The following is a 20105-nucleotide window of genomic DNA, read 5'->3' as shown; positions in this document are numbered from 1 at the left end:
ACTTGCAGAGAACTACACCAGCATAAAAAAAAAAGACATAGAAATTGTTAACAAGAACCAGGAAGAACTTAAGAATACAATCTCTGAACTGAAAAACACAGTAGAATCAGTCAAAAGCAGACTAAATGAAGCAGAGGATCGGATTAGTGAGTTAGAAGATAATGTAGAGAAAAACTCCCAGACAATACAGCAAAAATAAAAACGATTGAAAAAATATGAACAAGATGTAAGGGAATTACAGGATAGCATTAAGAAAAATAATTTAAGGATCATCAGAATACGAGAAGAAGAAGAAAAGGAACATGGAATTGAAAATCTGATAGGAGAAATAGTGACAGAAAATTTTCCGAACCTGATGAGAGAAAAAGCTATGCAAGTCCAAGAAGCAATGAGAGTTCCAATCAAGAGGAACCCCCAAAAACCCACTCCAAGGCACATCATAGTTAAAATGGCAACATTCCAAGACAAAGAGAGAATCCTAAAAGCAGCAAGAGAAAAGCAGCAAATAACATACAAGGGAGCTCCGATAAGGCTATCAACTGATTTCTCAACAGAAACATTACAAGCCAGAAGGGAATGGTCAAAAATATTTCAAGCAATGAAAAACAAAGGCATACAACCAAGAATACTCTACCCAGCAAGGCTCTCATTCAAAATAGAAGGTGAAATAAGGAGTTTCTCAGACAAAGGAAGACTGAAAGAATACATCCCCACCAAACCAGCATTGCAAGAGATGCTAAAGGGACTGTTCTAAGAAAAAAAGAAGAAAAAAACAAGAGAGGAGAGGAACAGAGGTACAAAGGGAAATGAATAAATACACGTCAATAATAACCTTAAATGTAAATGGATTAAATGCTCCAATTAAAAGACATAGGGTAACGGAATGGATAAGAAAACAGGACCCACATATTTGCTGTCTACAAGAAACACACCTCAAAACAAAAGATTTACACAGACTGAAAGTAAAGGGATATAAAAAAATATTCCAAGCAAACGGACCAGAAAAAAAAAGCCGGGGTAGCAGTTCTCATATCAGACAAAATGGATTTCAAAGCAAGGACAATAAAAAGAGACAAAGAAGGACACTTCATAATACTTAAAGGAACAATCCATCAAGAAGATATGACTTTGATAAACATACATGCACCCAACATAGGAGCACCCAAATACATAAAGCAAATACTAGAAGACCACAAAAAGGATATCAACAACAACACACTCATAGTAGGGGACTTCAACACTCCATTATCAACAACAGACAGATCATCAAAGCAAAGAAACAACAAGGATATACAGGCATTGAACAACACACTAAACCACATGGATCTAACTGATATATATAGAACTTTTCACCCCAAAGAAGCAAAATATACATTCTTTTCAAGTGCACATGGGACATTTTCAAAGATAGACCACATGATAGGTCACAAAACAAGCCTCAACAAATTCAAGAAAATTGAAATCATATCAAGCATCTTTTCAGATCACAATGCCCTGAAACTAGAAATAAACCTCAGAGAAAAAAATCAAAGACACCCAAACTCATGGAGATTGAATAACATGCTATTAAATAATGAATGGGTTAACAATGACATCAAAGAAGAAATCAAGAAATTTCTAGAAACTAATGATAATGAGCACACAACAACCCAAAACCTGTGGGACACAGCAAAAGCAGTCCTGAGAGGGAAGTTTATAGCAATACAGGCATATCTGAAAAGGCTAGAAGAATCTCAAATAAAAAACCTAACCACAATGCTACAAGAACTAGAACAACAACAACAAACAAAGCCTAGGGCAAGAAGAAGGAATGAAATCATCAAGATCAGAGCAGAACTAAATGACATAGAGACTAAACAAATAATCCAAAAGATCAACAAAACTAGGAGCTGGTTCTTCGAAAAAATCAACAAAATCGACAAGCCTCTAGCCAGTCTAATCAAGAAAAAAAGAGAGAAGACACTAATAAACAAAATCAGAAATGAAAGAGGAGAAATCACGACTGATACCTCAGAAATACAAATGATAGTTAGAAATTACTTCAGACAACTGTATGACAAGAAATTTGACAATCTAGAAGAAATGGACAAATTTCTAGAAACATACAACCTTCCAAAACTGAATCAAGAAGAAGTGGAAAGTCTCAACAGACCAATAACAAAGAAGGAAATTGAAACAGTAATCCAAAATCTCCCGGCACACAAAAGCCCTGGACCGGATGGCTTCACAGGCGAATTCTACAAAACATTCAGGGAAGAACTAACTCCTATCCTCCTCAAACTGTTCCAAAAAATCCAAGAAGAGAGGAAAATCCCAAACTCTTTCTATGAAGCCAGTATTATCCTAATCCCCAAACCAGGTCAAGACACAACAAAGAAAGTAAACTACAGGCCAATATCACTGATGAACATCGATGCTAAAATCCTCAATAAAATATTGACAAACAGGATCCAGCAATACATCAAAAAGATCATACATCATGATCAAGTGGGCTTCATTCCAGGGATGCAAGGATGGTTTAATATTCGCAAATCAATAAATTTAATAATACATCACCTAAACAGAATGAAAGACAAAAATCACATGATCATTTCAATAGATGCAGAAAAAGCATTTGATAAAGTACAACACCCATTTATGATGAAAACACTCAACAAAATGGGAATAAAGGGAGCATATCTTAACATAATTAAGGCTATATATGAGAAGCCTGAGGCCAACATCATACTCAATGGACAAAAACTGAAAGCATTTCCCCTGAACTCAGGAACTAGACAAGGTTGTCCACTCTCTCCACTCCTTTTCAACATAGTGTTGGAAGTCCTAGCCACAGCAATCAGACAAGAAAAAGAAATAAAAGGCATCCAAATTGGGAAAGAGGAAGTAAAACTTTCATTATATGCAGATGACATGATAGTATACCTAGAAAATCCTATAAACTCCACTAAAAGACTACTTGATATAATAAGTGAATTTGGCAAAATCGCAGGGTACAAAATAAATATACAGAAATCTAAGGCATTTCTGTACACCAACAATAAAATAGCAGAGACAGAGACAAAAAAGAAAATACCATTTACTATAGCAACAAGAAAAATAAAGCACCTAGGAGTAAACTTAACCAAAGAGATAAAAGACCTGTATTCTGAAAATTACATAACATTGAAGAAAGAAATTAAGGAAGAAACAAATAAATGGAAGCAAATACCATGTTCTTGGATGGGAAGAATCAACATCATCAAAATGGCCATACTACCCAAAGCAATTTACAGATTCAATGCAATCCCTATTAAAATACCAATGACATATTTCACAGACCTAGAACAAATACTCCATAAATTCATATGGAACCAAAAAAGACCCCGAATAGCAAAAGCAATCTTGAGACAGAAGAACACAGCAGGAGGAATCACAACACCAGATATCAAACAATACTACAAAGCCACTGTAATCAAAACAGTATGGTACTGGCATAAGAACAGACATATAGATCAGTGAAACAGAATAGAGAGTCCAGAAATAAACCCAGGCCTCTATGGTCAACTAATCTTTGATAAAGGAGGAAGGAACATAAAATGGAGTGAGAAGAGCCTCTTTAACAAATGGTGCTGGGAGAACTGGATAGGGACCTGCAAGAAAATGAAACTAGACCACCAACTTACACCACACACGAGAATAAACTCAAGATGGATCAAAGACTTAAATGTAAGCCGTGACACCATAAAAGTCCTAGAGGAAAACATAGGCAAGAAAATATCAGATATCTCACGTAACAATCTCTTCAGGGAAACATCTCCTAAAGCAAGAGAAATAAAGGAAAAAATAAATAAATGGGATTACATCAAACTGAAGAGTTTCTGCTCAGCAAAAGAAAACATCAGCAAGATGAAAAGGAAACTAACCATATGGGAAAACATATTTGCCAATGACATCACAGACAGGGGACTGATTTCCAAAATATATAAGGAGCTGATACGACTAAACATCAAGAAAACAAACAACCCAATTAAAAAATGGGCAAGGGACCTGAACAAACACTTCTCCGAAGAGGACATACAGAAGGTCCATAGACACATGAAAAAATGCTCAACATCATTAGCCATCAGGGAGATGCAAATAAAAACCACAATGAGATACCATTTTACACCAGTCAGAATGGCCATCATCAACAAATCAACAAGCAACAAGTGCTGGCAAGGATGTGGAGAAACGGGAACCCTACTGCACTGTTGGTGGGAATGCAGACTGGTGCAGCCACTATGGAGAACAGTATGGAATTACCTCAAAAGATTAAAAATGGAACTGCCTTTTGAACCAGCGACTCCACTACTAGGATTATACCCGAAGAATCTTGAAACACCAGTTTAAAAGAACTTATGCACCCCTATGTTCATTGCAGCACTGTTTACAATAGCTAAGTGCTGGAAACAACCTAAGTGCCCATCTGTAGATGAGTGGATCAAAAAACGGTGGTACATTTACACAATGGAATACTATGCAGCAGAAAGAAAGAAGGAACTCCTGCCATTTGCAACAACATGGATGGAACTAGAGAGAATTATGCTTAGTGAAATAAGCCAGGCAAAGAAAGAAAAATACCATATGATATCACCTAATACAGGAAACTAAAGAACAACACAAACAAAGGAACTAAATAGAACAAAGAGCAGAATAGCAGTCAATAGGGGGGAGGGGAGAGGGAGAGAAGGGGGATAAGTAAGGGAAGGGATTAGTCAAAGAACCTATATAAAAGACTCATGGACATGGACAACGGGGAGGGATATGATTGCGGGAGAGGGGGTGGGTTGTGCGGGGGAGAGAAATTAGGGGAAAAGGGACAACTGTAATTGAAAAACCAAAATAAAATAAAAAGAAAAGAAAAAAATGCTTATTAATAATGAAAAGAACCCTAATTGGTGTGGTTTAGTTGTTGGAGCGTCATCCCATAGACTGTTAGGTCATGGGTTCAATTCCTGATCAGAGCACATACCCAGGTGTAGGTTTGATCCCCAGTTGGGACATGCACAAGAAGGCAACCAGTCAATGTTTCTCTCTCACATTGTTGTTTCTTTCACTCTCTCTCTCTGTCCCACCTCTCTCCCTCCCCTTCCTCTCTCACTAAAAGCAATGAAAAAATGTCCTCTGGTTAGAATAAGAAAGAAAGAAAGAAGAAAGAAAGGAAGAAGGAAAGAAAGAAAGAAAGAACGAAAGAAAGAAAGGGAAGGAAGGAAGGAAGGAAGGAAGGAAGGAAGGAAGGAAGGAAGGAAGGAAGGAAGGAAGGAAGGAAGAAGGAGAGAGGGAGGAAGGGAGGGAGGGAGGAAGGAAGGAAAAAGATTGGGAGATATCATAGCCATATGGTAGACAAGTAATACTAAGCTGATTTTTAGAACTCCCACACTCAATATATTATAATATATTCTTCTATGTAGTGTGCTGTTAGGTCTTAGCTTATTTTATGGCCTGTTACTTGAAACTTAGAAAGATGGTGAAAATAAATTTATTTTATAAGATGGTGTTGGTTGAAGAGAAAAGCAGGGAAAAAATGCAAAAAAGAGCAATATTAGTAAAGAAAATCTATTCCAGGGGAGGACGTTTAATGCACACTTCATCTCTATGCTTTTTAATTTGGTCAATGAAGTAGAAGAAACACAATTCATTATGTTGGTGGCAAAAAGTCACCAGGATATTACTGATGATTGAACCTTGGCACTTGAGTTCTGGCTAAGAAAAAAATTCAGAGCCAACACTCAAATACAAGCAACAGTTTATTTAGAAAGTCACAGAGGCGGAAGTGAGCCAAGGTAGAAGTGACCCAGCTGGGCTGTGTGGTCTTAGGAAACAAGTTACAGAGGCAAACGAAGGGCCCTTGAAACTTAGAAGAAAGCAAGCAAAGGATATACATGATTGCAGAAAGGAGAAGGAGAAAGGGGCAGGACAGCAGAAAGCAAAATCACATGTTTTAAAAAGTCAGGCGGGACACCTGAGGAGCCCTCCCAACACCAGACCAGACCATGCAGCTCACAGCACAAGTGCTGGGGGAGAATGAAGCCTCATTGCTTCCTACTGAGCAAACCATTGGGGGTTGGGGCAGAGGAAGAAACTGCTGATCTCTCAGTAGAGTCTGCTTGTTTAAAGGGTCTCCATGGTCCTAGAACATCTGCAGACCCACCCACTCTGGAAATGGCATCCAGGGCAATAGCTAGAGGGGCGCCAGGTCCACACGGAAGTGGGAGAAGTGCCTAGAAAAGGGGAAAGTGCTGAGCAAGTGGCATTGTTCCCTCTCAGACCCCTCTCCCCCACACAGCACCACAATGTGATGAAATGCGTTGACCTGTACTGATGAATATCTGTGGCTCCGCCCCTTACAATGTAACAGGTGCAACAGCTCTACCTAAGACACAGAGGCAAACAGACATAGGAGCCTGTCAAGATGAGGAGGCAGAGAAGTATGGTCCAAAAGGGGGAATGGATCAAGGTTCCAGTGGGAGAACTAAGTGTCGAGGAGATAGCCAACCTACCAAACAAGGAGGTAGCCAACCTAACTGACACAGAGTTCAAAACACTGGTGATGAAGATGCTCACAGGGTTGACAGATATGCTTAAGTATGGCAAATGCACAAGGGAAGAAGTGAAGGCTATGTTAAATGAAATGAAGGAAAATCCACATAAAACCAATGGTGAAGGGAAGGAAACCGGGGTTCAAACCAATGATTTGGAACATAAGGAAGAGAAAAAATAGTCAACCAGTGCAGAATGGGGAAACAAGAATTGAAAAAAAAAAAAATGAGGAGAGGCTTAGGAACCTCTGGGACAACTTTAAACGTGCCAACATCTGAACTTTAGGGGTGCCAGAAAGAGAAGAGAAAGAGCAAGAAATTGAAAGCTTATATGTGAGAACATAATGAGGCAAAACTCCCCAATTTTGGCAAAGGAAATAGATATACAAGTTCAGGAAGCACAGAGAGTCCCAAACAAGCTAGACCCAAAAAGGAATCTGAAAAGCATAGAGTTACCTACAAAGGGGTGCCTATAAGACTATCAGCTGATTTCTCAAAAGAAACTTTGCAGGCAAGAAGGGGATGGCACGAAGTATTCAATGTGATGAAAAGCAAGGGCCTACAACCAAGATTACTCTATCCAGCAAAGCTATCGTTCAGAATGGAAGGACAGATAAAGTGCTTCCCAGACAAGATAAAGCTAAAGGAGTTCATCAACACCAAGCTATTATTATATGAAATGTCAAAGGGACTTAAGAAAAAGATCAAAATTATAAACATTAAAATTACAACAAACACAACTATCAATAGCTGAATCTAAAAAATAAAAACAAAACCCAACTAAGAAAACCAGAATAGGAACAGAATCAAAGGTATGGGGACCATTTGGAGGATTATCAGCTGGAAGGGGGAAGGGGGAGAAATGGGGAAATGGTGCAGGGATTAAGTATAATTGATTGATACAAAATAGACAGGGGGGAGTTAAGAATAATATAGAAAAGGGTGAAGCCAAAGAACTTATATGCATGACCCATGGACATGAACTAAGTGGGGTGGGATTGCTGGAGGGAAGGCAGTACTGGGCATAGAGGAGAAAAAGGGGTAAAAATTGAGACTACTGTAACAACATAACCAATAAAATATACTTAAAAATACAGCTTAAGATTTTAAAAATTAAAAAGTTCAACATTTTATATGCTAGACACAATAAAAAATAGGGCCAATGAGTTACCTAAGTATATTTAATATGTTTCATTCTGATAAGGTTTTACATTTTATTCAAGAATCAGTCTTATTAAACAAATATATTAATATATATATTTGAGCCACACTATAATTAGGAAAAAAATGAGATATATTATACATATGGTTATTATTTACAGGAAATATTTTATATTGTTAGTTCTACCAATGAGAAAAATCTATGTGAGAATTAACTGGAAATCCAGAGGATACTCCAAAGAAAACTACTTTGTTATTGATAATGGACTTGGGGGACTGGTGGGGAATATATGCTAAGGGATAAAATTACATTCTAAGATTCATATATTTGAAATTGGTAAAAATGAGAAACCACCCACTAGGAATCCCAAGCAACTACTGATTTTTCAGACACAAAAGTGGTTTCTCAAAGAAGTCTCTTGAGAGTTTTGACTCTTAAAGTGGAGTTTTACAAAAGCTAATTTCAGGTAAAGATATTCATGTGAACTACCATCTGGGTATTTTTCAATAATGATAAAAACTTGCATTTAGATATACTTTTTCTTAATTATTTAAATTTTGGACTCAATTAATTCATAATAATATACTCTCTAATCCATGTGCTATCTCCAAGAGCTCAGTCTCCCTCCTCTGCACCTATCCCTTCAGAGGTTGCTGTACTAGGTGTATGTTAAGCTAAGCAATATGAGTCTCGGGCAGAGAAGGCATAGAGGCAAAGGCTCAAGTCTAGGTGATGGCTCAGAGGTCACACACTAGACATGCACTTTGGGCTGTGATTTTGACTTACAAATTTCCTCACAAAATAAATTTTTGATTTAATGCTTTTATTATACAGATTTTTAAAAATTGTTTTCCTACGGTGCAGCCACTGTGGAAAGCAATAAGGAGGGTCCTCAAAATATTAAAAAGGGAACTGCCTTATGACCCAGCAATTGCACTTCTGGGTATCTAGCCAATGAAACCCAAACCACTAATTCAAAAGAATATATGCACCCCTATGTTCATTGCAGCAGTATTTACAATAGCTAAGGAGGTATGGAAGCAACTCAAGTGTCTATCAATAGATAACTGGATAATAAAAAAAAACTGTGGTACATATATATAATAAAATATTATTTTGCCATAAAAAATGAATCTTACCATTTGTGACAATGGTAAGATTTATTTATTTATGCATTTATTTATTTATATAATTGTTTTGCCAAGTAATAATGGATGGACCTACAAGGTATTATGCTAAGTGAAATTAGTCAGTCAAAGAAAAACAAATGTCTTATGATTTTTATTTATATTTGGAATCTAAAGTACAATATAGATGGGCAAACAAACAGAACATAAAGAGACTCATCGATATGCAGAACAGACTGATGGCTGCCATTTGAATGGGGGTTAGGGGACGGATTGTAAAAGGTGAAGAGATTGAGAAGTACAGATTGGCAGTTACAAAATAGTCACGAAAATGTAAAGTACAGCATAAGTAATTACAGCCAATGACATTGTGATAACTATGTATGGTGCCAGGTATGTACTGGAAATATCAGGGGGAACACTTTGTAAAGTATGTGATTGTCTGAACACTGTATTGTACACCCGAAACTAATACTGAATATTGAATGTAAACTATAATTGAAAACATTAAAAATTAAAAAAATAAATCTAAACAGTAATATATCTATATCTAATTTTAATTATGATGAAAATTGCTTTCTTAGAAATTGCTGGTCTATATATCAAATTTTAACCCTATGTGGCTAGATTAGCATTGAGGCTAAAATTATCACGGATTTGGCAGGTGTATTATCTAGATGCAAATCCCGATCTTTATAACTTCCAGTTGTATGATGTTTGCAAGTTATTTAAAGTCTCTGTTCCTCAGTTTTCTTCTCTATAAAATGGGAACAATAATGAGACCAACTTTAAATGGTTATTATAAGGATGATATAAGTTGATAAAAACCTGGTAAATAAAACATTACATAAGTATTTCTACTATTTTCCTACACAGTGGCTTTATAATATTTCAATGTATTTCTATATTCATTAAATTCATTTATGATATTAACAGTGGAACTTCTTCTTGAAGTTAAATTTCAGGTGAAAGTTCAACACAGAAAGAAAATTATTTTTTTGAAGAGGATAGAATAGGGGCTATTGTTTGGAAACTTCATCTATTGCCATGAAATCCCCTGGCTTCCCAGAGCACAAGTAGAGAAGAAAGTTCTTAAAAACAAATCTAAAATGTAGAACATATTTCCTGATTTATAATGTCTTGAGGTGGCTAATGGAGTCCAATATTCATTAACATGGTGACTATATAGATGATATTTTAATTAAGGAAACACTCATCTAAATATTTAAGAAAGAATATTACATAGCAGACACAAGCTTAAAAGAAATAGCAACATGGGACAGTCAATAATCACTTGACTCACATATAATAAAGTTCAATCCTGAGAAGTAATTGTTTAAAAAGCAACCAAATATTAATTATTGATAGAGATGTATAAAAACCATACAATGTTATTGCCATACTAATTATAAAAAAGTAACTAACACCATTAAGCAAATCTATAATAAAATATAATTACTTGTTAGTGTTGTTTATTTCTAAAATTTGAAAGATGGAAGACTTCTTTAAAGTCACTTAAAATGTTCAGTATAAGTGTGTAATTCTCTGGTTGTTCTTAAACATATATTTACGAGAGGGGACTACCCTCAAAATGGAATTTATTTATAAAAAATTGTATATTTATTTTTACAGGTTTAGACTTCAGTCACCTTCAAAGTACTATCCATTTGATGCAACATACCTATCAAGGCATTTGTTTCACTGCTTAAAACAGTTTTTGAACTCGTTGATTTTGGTGCCTTTCAGTGCTTCTGCTGTTTTTGTTTGTTTGTTTGTTTGTTTGTTTCACCTTTTTAACATCAGCAAAACCTTTCCCTTTGAGAACTTTATTTTGTCCCAGGAAACAAAAAAATGTTACTCAGGGTGCAATCTGATGAATAGGGAGGGTAGAGCACGGGGGTCATGCCATTTTTGGTCAAAAATGGCTGAAAACTCAGTGTATGGGCAGGTACACTCGTAAATCACCCACCATGAACTGGGCAAACATGTTGAAAGGGTTGTCCAAAAAAAATCACTGAAACCAAATGCAGCCTTTCACAACAATGCCAGTTGGTACACTGATACAGATGGGTGTCTAGAAAACTCACCTAAAAAGGGAGCCTGTACTACAGGGGGACAAACCCTCCAGAAGATACGTTTTTTTTTGGTCCCCCCTCATATACCTATAAAGAACTTTATGCTCTTTAATTGTGTTTACTTATTTTCTTTATTGATAATATTTTATCAAATGTTTTTAAATCTTTAATCTTAACATACATTCCCTTCATGAACAGGCAAAAATGGTTATGATTTTATTTACAAATAAACTTCTATTGTATATATTATTTATATGTCTATTTGTATCTGTATAAACCTTACTCTTCTAAGTTTAGTCTCTCTTTTTTTCTCTCTCTCCATATATATTCTCTCTCTATATATATCGTTGTCGTCGGCAGCCGTCCGTCTTGAGAGACGATGGTGTAGCTTCTTAAGAGTCTATCTGCACCGCCGAGAATGGCTGTGCAGTCCGACTCGGGAGTGACACGGTATCTGTCTCCTCCCGTGTTGAATCGACATCTTGCGATGACGCTGGAGTGTCCTCTCCAGTGAAGCTGAAGCTACAGAGCCTGGGCAGGGTGATATGGAGGGTCTGCTGTTGCCCATGCAGCAGACCCCCCCTCTCTTCGCAGCTGAAGGGTCCAAGGGAAAGACGGAGTCAATACAGCTTGGCTTCAGGTGCGCCGCAGGAGTTGCCGGTGTTGACTACAACGTCAAACCGCCTTAGGGACTCCGGCTCCGGATTTTCTGTCGGGGTTTACTCCCTTAGCCTTTCCCCTGAAGAGGTATGCTGCAAGGCAGCGGAGGTTTTTTGGAGTCAGAGTTTTCCTTCTCTGATGTGCCCTGACTGGAAGATCGAACCAGCGACACTATATATATGTATCACATATATACATACATATACACATAAGTGCACATATAAATATTTGTCTTAGATGGCATTCTTGTAACAAAGACTTCAAAATAAAGAATAACAATTTCTATTCACTTCAACATTATGAAATTACGTTTTTATTTATTTTTTTTATCCCTCAAAGAAAACATTTGCTGAGTGGCCTTTACTGTTCACATTGATACAGAGGTTGTATTTCAGTTAAATCTGTTTCAACTATAAGTTTTATTTTTCTTTAGCTATCACAGATATTGGCAAGGAAAGAAACAGGCATTATCTATGAAGTTATATCACTAGAAAAATGTGACTAGAAGGTAAACATATAGCATTAGTTATTGGGGAAAGGGTAAGGATTTGATTCATGGTCCATCTAAATTCCATTATTAACTGGTCAGATTACAGTGGCATTCTTCTGAATTTCAGATATTGAGTTAAATGTGAGTCATATTTATAGAAAATCACTTAAGAGTTCTCTTACTCTGTGCAGGTAGAATAAAAGTTATTACTACATTGGATCCCAGCTCACTAGCATTGCTACTAAAACTCCCTAAGTTACTGTTTACCTTTTAAACACACATAATAATACCAGTAACCATTCCTGCCTATACATTGGCAATTTTTTTCCCCAATAATGTATCATCATTTTTTTACTTCTGTTTCAGCATACATATTCAAATTTGCTTGGTTTAAAAAAGCAAAAACCCAGATAATCAAGCTAGAGAGTTGATTGAATATGTTGTTAATGCACTCTTCCAATGCTCTCCACCAAACAAATAACATATATGAATCTGATGGTATTTGTAGAAGGGAAACAAGAATATTATGTATTATATAGGTGAGAACAAATAAAGTATTATGTTGCTCTCTTTGGGTGATCTCAATTTACTTAAAAAATCATCTAGTAAGATAGCTATAATGTCTCAGGCAGTGAAAGTTGTGACTAGAAAATAGTTTTCTACTTAAAAATAAATGTCTTGGCTTCATTTCAACATTTATTTTCAATATATGCCTAAGCATTTATCTTGTAGCAGGAGACCATTACCCAGTCACAATGTTTAATCCCTTGACATTATCTCTTAAGTAAAACTGTAATGTTAAGAATAAAGGACTTGCTGATTAAAAGAGTATGTTAGTATGAAGGGTGGGTGAACAAATCTGTGGGTAAAAATCACTTTTTAAATTGTCATCTGAAATGGAAAAGGCACGGTTTCTTCTGTTCAGACACACTGTTTATTGGGGATAGTGGTAAAGAGTTTGACCAAGTAAAAGACCTAGGAAATGACTATTCTAGCATTTTCTAGATAAAATTATGTTTGCATAATTTAATCTCTGAGGTATCTGGTGCTTTTCATGGCCTCTCTTGAACAGTGTATGATGGACATTTATGTGCTTTGTGCTGGTGCTAAGGACTCACAGTTATCCTAACTAAAGTGCTTTCTTTATGAAACTTCCTTCATAATATAAGAACTTGTGTATTGCTTCTATTCTTCCAAAAAATCAATGGAGATTTAGGTATCCCTAAATTTTAATCAATTCAGCTAGCTAAACTTATTTTAATAGGAAGTGGTTGCTGAGATGAGCAGATTTTTGTCTGTAATTTGTGGCCAATCACTATTACAATGGAGGCATCATTGTACCCTTAAGGAAAAGAAAACCATTCTGAAAAATCAATACATCAATGGGGACAGAGATACATTTAAGAAAAACACATGTTCCTAGACACAGATCAGATTATATCACTCTTCTGCTAAAATATTTTACTTAATGAACACCCTGCCATCTGTTAACTACTGAGCTCCTTAATATAGAATGGCGAGGTGCTGCTTAACATAGAATAACAAGAAGTATCAAAGGCTAGCTTAAATTTACCAGCCTACCCCTTCTTTGGCAAAGCTCTCTCACTTGGTGAGCTACCTTACTCCCACCCCTCATCTTGGACAGGGACCATAAGCTGTTATTTTTCTGTCTAACATAGGGAATATTGCAAATAGCTTTAAGACAAGTTCTCCTGTCTCTCAACAAGGCTGCTGCCCCTGTTCAAATAACATAGAAGTATGACCTAACTTATATTTGTGGATTTAGAACCTCATTTGCCAGCATAGTAAATTTAACTTTCTGTAGGTTGAGCCCTAAAGTTGTAAGTTTACTTACTTATTTATTTAGCATACAAAAGTTTGAAAATCATTGCTTCATATCTCTGCTCATCCCCACCCCCCTTTATGGAGCCTTTACTCATCACCTCAGTAGTAATGGTCTTTTTGTTTCCTGATTTCTAGACCAATTTTTATACCACTTAAGTGACACCTATCACATACTTCTCTGTGCTATATTTATTTACAAATATGTCTGATCATCTTTAGACATGGGATCAGCATCTCTCATATGTTAGCATTTTTTCCATACTCTGCCTAGAGTCCGGCAAATTGTAGGAAGCCATTTCACAATCATAGAAAAATAAAATGGCAGCATTATCTATGTTCAACATTGAAACTATAAGGATATCCCAAAGTCTGGGATACCCAGCACCAATAGAGGTGTGACCTTGTTTCTTGCAACTTTTTTTCAGAAGTCTCCTTTCAGTCATACAAATTCATAAGAATCTATAGATAAAAAGGGGCCCAGGAGCTATGCTGAAGAATGGTGGTCAAGTGTATGTTAATCTATAAAGACCCACATTCATTCTTACAGTCAGGAAGGTAGCTCTCAGGTTGCCATATTTCTAGGACAAGTCACTATGGAAAGAACTTTTAGAAATAAATTGGGAAGCAAACCATAGCCATATCTTCTCAGGTACTGTCACTCTTGATTTTGTAAACAGTCCAGTGATAGGAGTTAGTAAATCAAGGTTGATCAGATAAGATGCCAAATGTATTTTATTTTTAAGTTTAAAAATTCTCAAAGATACAATAAGACATAAAGAAATTATCTAATGAAAGTTGACGCAATCAACATCACAAATGAAGAAATATTATTCCCCAAAACATAGGCTTATATTAAAATATAAGAATTAGCCTATTAAATTCATTAGGTATTATTGCAAAGATACTTCCATGTGTAATGGCCACCATAGAATGCATAAGAATTCCTGTGAGAACCCTTGGAAAATATCTCTTATTTTGGAAATAAATCTTAGACTGAAGTCTTAAATATTACGATCTGTTCTTGGACAATGACAAAGCTCTGAAGCAAATGGGCAGTGACTCTTGTAAGTACGATTCTAAGTTTAGTTCTGGCTTTATTTTTGTACTTATGGCCCCCTCCTCTGACTATCTGAATAGTTTTTTACATCCCTTTTTACTATATGAACGCTTCTGTATGATTCTCCAAACCCTTCGTGTAATGACCTAGGATACAAATAGCATAATCCCAAATCATTTGCTTCCTGCTTTATGTCAACAGTCTAATTTCTTCTGTCTGAAAAAAAAAAAAAAAAGTATCATGGTCTCATTCTTCTATTTTAATTCTAATATATTTGGTTATAAATATCTCTGGTGATAAAAATCCTCATGTATTTGCCTCAGAGAAGAACCAGTAGGACACCTGCCCAGTGCTTTGATTACGACTGTTTCAGTTTGAATGTAAAATTGAAAATACCAGACTTGAAACGAATTTTTAAACAAAACACTACAGTATCATCTAAATTGAGCAGAAATCATCAACTTAAAAATGATATATGTCATATTAAAATAACAAAAGGAAATATTCTTTAGGTAATGGGGTTAGCCAATCTCAAACTTTTAAGATTGTTTTTTTAACTGACAGTGTGCAGCTATCACCAAAAAATGAATGCTGATGATTTTTCTTTTTTTTTTTCCCCTCTTGCTTTCCCGCACCCTGCCCACCCCTTCTCCCAGTCAGTCCCTGCCAAGTTGTCCATGTTCGTGGGTCATTTATACTGTTCTTTGACTAGAACCTTCCCCTTCTTACCACTTCTCTCCCTCCCCCCCCGCCCCCCTTGTTACTGTTAGTCTACTCTTTGTTTACATACCTCTGGTTCAATTTTGCTCATTTGTTTGTGTTGTTCATTAGTTTCCTGTAATAGGTGACAGCATAAGGTATTTTTCTTTCGTTGCCTGACTTATTTTATTAAGCCTAATTCTCTCTAGTTCCATCCATGTTTTCGCAAATGGTAGAAGTTCCTTCTTTCTTTCTGCTACATAGTATTCCATTGTGTAAATGTACCACAGTTTTTTGATCCACTCATCTACAGACAGGCAATTAGGTTGTTTCCAGCACTTGGTTATTGTAAACAGGGCTGCTATGAACATAGGGGTGCATAGGTTCTTTTGAATTAGGGTTTTAGGATTTTTCAGATATAATCCTAGTAATGGACTTGCTGGTTCAAAAGGCAGTTCCATTTTTAGTTTTTTGAGGTAATTCCAAACTGTTTTCCATAGTGGTTGCACCAGTCTGCATTCCCACCAACAGTGCACTAGGGTTCCCTTTTCTCCACATCCTCACCAGCACAAGTTGTTTGTTGATTTGTTGATGATGGCCATTCTGACAGGTGTAAGGTGGTATCTCATTGTGGTTTTTATTTGCATCTCTCTGATGGCTAGTCATGTTGAGCATTCTTTCATGTGTCTGTGGACCCTCTGTATGTCCTCTTTGGAGAAGTGTTTGTTCAGAATAGAGAGCCCAGAAATAAACCCAGGTCTATATGGTGAACTAATATTTGACAAAGGGGGAAGGAACTTAAAATAGAGTGAGAAGAGCATCTTCAACAAATAGTGTTGGGAGTCTTGGACAGGGACATGCAAAAAAATGAAACTAGACCACCAACTTACACCACACACCAAAATAAACTCAAGATGGATCAAAGACTTAAATGTAAGCTGTGACACCATAAAAGTCCTAGAGGAAAACATAGCAAGTAAAATTTCAGATATCCCATATAGCAACATTTTCACTGATATATCTCCTAAGGCAAGGGAAATAAAGAAAAGAATACAAAAATGGGACTACATCAAACTAAAGAGTGTCAGCTCAGCAAAAGAAAACATCAGCAAGATGAAAAGAGAACCAACCGTATGGAAAACTATATTTGCCAATGATACCTCAGACAAGGAATTGATCTCCAAAATATATAAAGAACTTATATGAACCAACACCAAGAAGACAGACAACCCAATTAAAAAATGGGCAAAGGACTTGATCTTTCAATTTCAGTGTTTTGGGCAATTTTTTTAGGCTTACAAAGTCACTTCTGTGAAGGCTCACAGGACAACTGGTACCCTACATTCATTTCTCAAATATGTTTGGCATGGGAGATCGGGTTGGTTATGTGGACATTTGTTGACAATTTCCAGACACCCCTCAATCAATTCTCTCAATATCTCCCATCACCAAGGTTTTCTCAGAGGAGCTGCTAACAAGAAGCAAGATGTACAGATTTGAGTTGTGCCTCATTTCACAGCAAGCTTGTAGAGGAAACTGCAATTTCTAACTATATCTTGCAGAAAATCAAAGATGAAGAGAGGAAAGAGATAAACCAAGCACAGTATAGCCTGCACTGAGACATGCACCGGAAGAATTCAAAATGATTAATAAAAATTTGTTGAGCTTCCCTAGAAAGAAAGAAAAGAAACAAATAAAAGTGCTTGGGAAGGAAGACAGTAACTATGCATTTTAAGTATCTAAGTTCTCAAATACCAAAGGGTACACTATCTAAACCTCCTTTAAGGTGCTAAGTGAACCTCACTAGATGAGAGGCATTATCAATCAGGGAAGCAAAATTTTAAGTCCAGGAACATTGTAAAAAATAGAATCAGTTGACCAAGCCAAGCAACCTTGGAAAAACACAGGTTGGTTGGAAAATAAAGTACACTGAAGAACTTGTCGTACTTTCTCTTTTCAATTTAGAAAGGGCTTGTGGGTTACTAATGTCTCAAAAATGTATTCTCATGTATGAATGGGCAACAGACTCTAAGGGTTAAGCGTGAAGGCTGCGGAGCTGGTTAGCTGGGTTCGTGGTATGGCTCTACTTATCACTTTGGGCTACTTGGTTAAATTTTGTGACTCCATTTATGTACCTGTCAAATAGGCTATGTGAAAATTAAATAAGTTAGTCTGGCATGTCATTAGAGTTCAATAAGTAAGAGCCATATTATTCATATAAGAATGTTATCTTAGGAGAAGATATCCAATAATGCTGCTGACAAGATAATCCTTGATAATAAAACAAAAATAACCAAATCATTCAAACAATAAAAACCTTTACATATATATGCTCTTAGTATAAAAATGCAAGCCATAACTGTGAAATAAAATTAAAAAGTAAAATCTGTCCTTCCATCTTTTTCTTCCTTTGTCAAGAGTTTCTTATGAGGTATTTCATAAAAGTACATAAATATCTATTGCGAATTCTTTTCACTATTTATACAAAAGTGACCACATGCCCAATTATACACATTTTTTACACCTAGATTTTTGTACCCTATATAATAATATATCTTTGAGGTCTTTCCCTGTGGGCACAGACTGTGCACTCTCACTTTAACAGCTGCATAATATTCCACAGTATAGATGTAAAATAATTTATCTAAGCAACTCTTTATTGTTGTAAATTTAGCTTCTTTTGATTGCTGATAAATACAAATAGTATATCAAGAATTACTTATATATTATGTAGAATTTTTTTTAAATTCTTAAGGCATATAATCATAGCAGTGAAATTTTCAATCAAGAACATGGACTTCTTAAAATATGATATTTTAAAAGTGTATTCCAAAGTTGTAACAGGAGTTAAGCTCATGCACACTCTCAATAGCATCTGAGAAGTTTTGTCCTGGGAATTATCCAAGCTTTAAATTTTTACAATCTAGTTATGTAAAAGTTTATTAAGGCTGATTAGCATTGTAACTTGATTTTTCTATGCTGGCTTACAAAAAGCAATGTTTTGACTACAAAATATTTTGTTTTATTGTCATTTTCATAAAAATATAAGCATGATGAAGTTATAGTTATTATAAAATTGGATGTTTTTATTTCTATCCATAGAAGAATTTTCGAGTATCATTTCCCTATCGTATGAGATTTTTATGGTCAAAAACTTTCCATCCTGAATATAGAAACTGTTTTCCCTATTACTTTCAAAATATTTCTTTCTTTCTAGGGTAAATACACACACAGAGAGACACAACTACAGACACACACACAGATGTACACAGGAAACCCTCAATTATCAAGAAAGAGAGCACAGCTACTTCAGTGAATATTATCCCAAGAAGATATACTATTTAAAGGAAACCTAATAGGTTAAGGATTTAGCAAATTTTCTGGTGTACTAAACCATTGCCAACATAAGATAAAAGCCAATACATGAATAAGTGATATTGTATGTGTCTCTCTCAATGGATCAAACAGATTTCTAAAATTGGAGGTTACCCATTAAGTTTCCCTAATAATCTATATTTAATACCTAAAGAAAATTTACTAAAATTTTCTTCTGCAATATAAAAAAGAAACTCGTTTATTTTCATTAAATTCTGCATTTATTCAGTTTCTGGAATCAGGAGACAAACTCTTCACTCTGTTGCCTTCATACAAAATGGCTGGTTAGTTTTTATTTGTGAATCTCTGTAGGCTTCTAACACATTTAAAGAAAAATATAGCCAACTTGTAATAAATCTCCAAATTTAAATGTAGGAACTTTATTATGAGCTGGTAGATTAATGATTACTATAAAGCATGCCTATATATTTCATATTTGAATATCACAGTCTATAGAAATATCTTGATTTTTCAGTGTTTTAATAACTGTAAATGTTAGGGAGAGGCATCTCACTCTAAATTTGTAGGAAAGGAATTGAGAATAAGCCATGCATGTAAAGGGTAGAAGCAATTCTGTTACTTTATGATTTGAGTCTTTACTCAATGATTTTATACAAACTATTTTTTTCACAGAAGAAAATTACTATAATTCTTATGTACATAAAACTAAAATGAACTTTTTTACTTACATTTCTTGGTGATGTATTATTGTATCTTTATTTAATATATTAATGTATCCTACAGTTCCCAATTTTTCAAAATTTTAATGCAAGGATAAATCACATGGGAGCCCTCTGGTGGCCAAAACAATGCTATTAAATTTTCACTTGAGTTCAGGCTTTGTCAGAGAAAAATTCTCTTTGAAATTATAAAACATATTTGACATCTAATTCATATTGCTATACTTTTAGCATATTGATTTAATTGGTAAGATACAAATTGCCAATGTATTTTAATGTCTGTCACCAAATTCATAATATTTCACATACATAATTATTTAAATTGTATAAAATATTATACAATATTTTTATATTGGATATAAATTTATATTCTATATG

This window comes from Furipterus horrens, unplaced genomic scaffold, assembly GCF_987537825.1.
Source record: "Furipterus horrens unplaced genomic scaffold, mFurHor1.1.pri manual_scaffold_4, whole genome shotgun sequence".
NCBI classification, from domain to species: domain Eukaryota; kingdom Metazoa; phylum Chordata; class Mammalia; order Chiroptera; family Furipteridae; genus Furipterus; species Furipterus horrens.
This window is presented reverse-complemented; position numbering follows the sequence as displayed.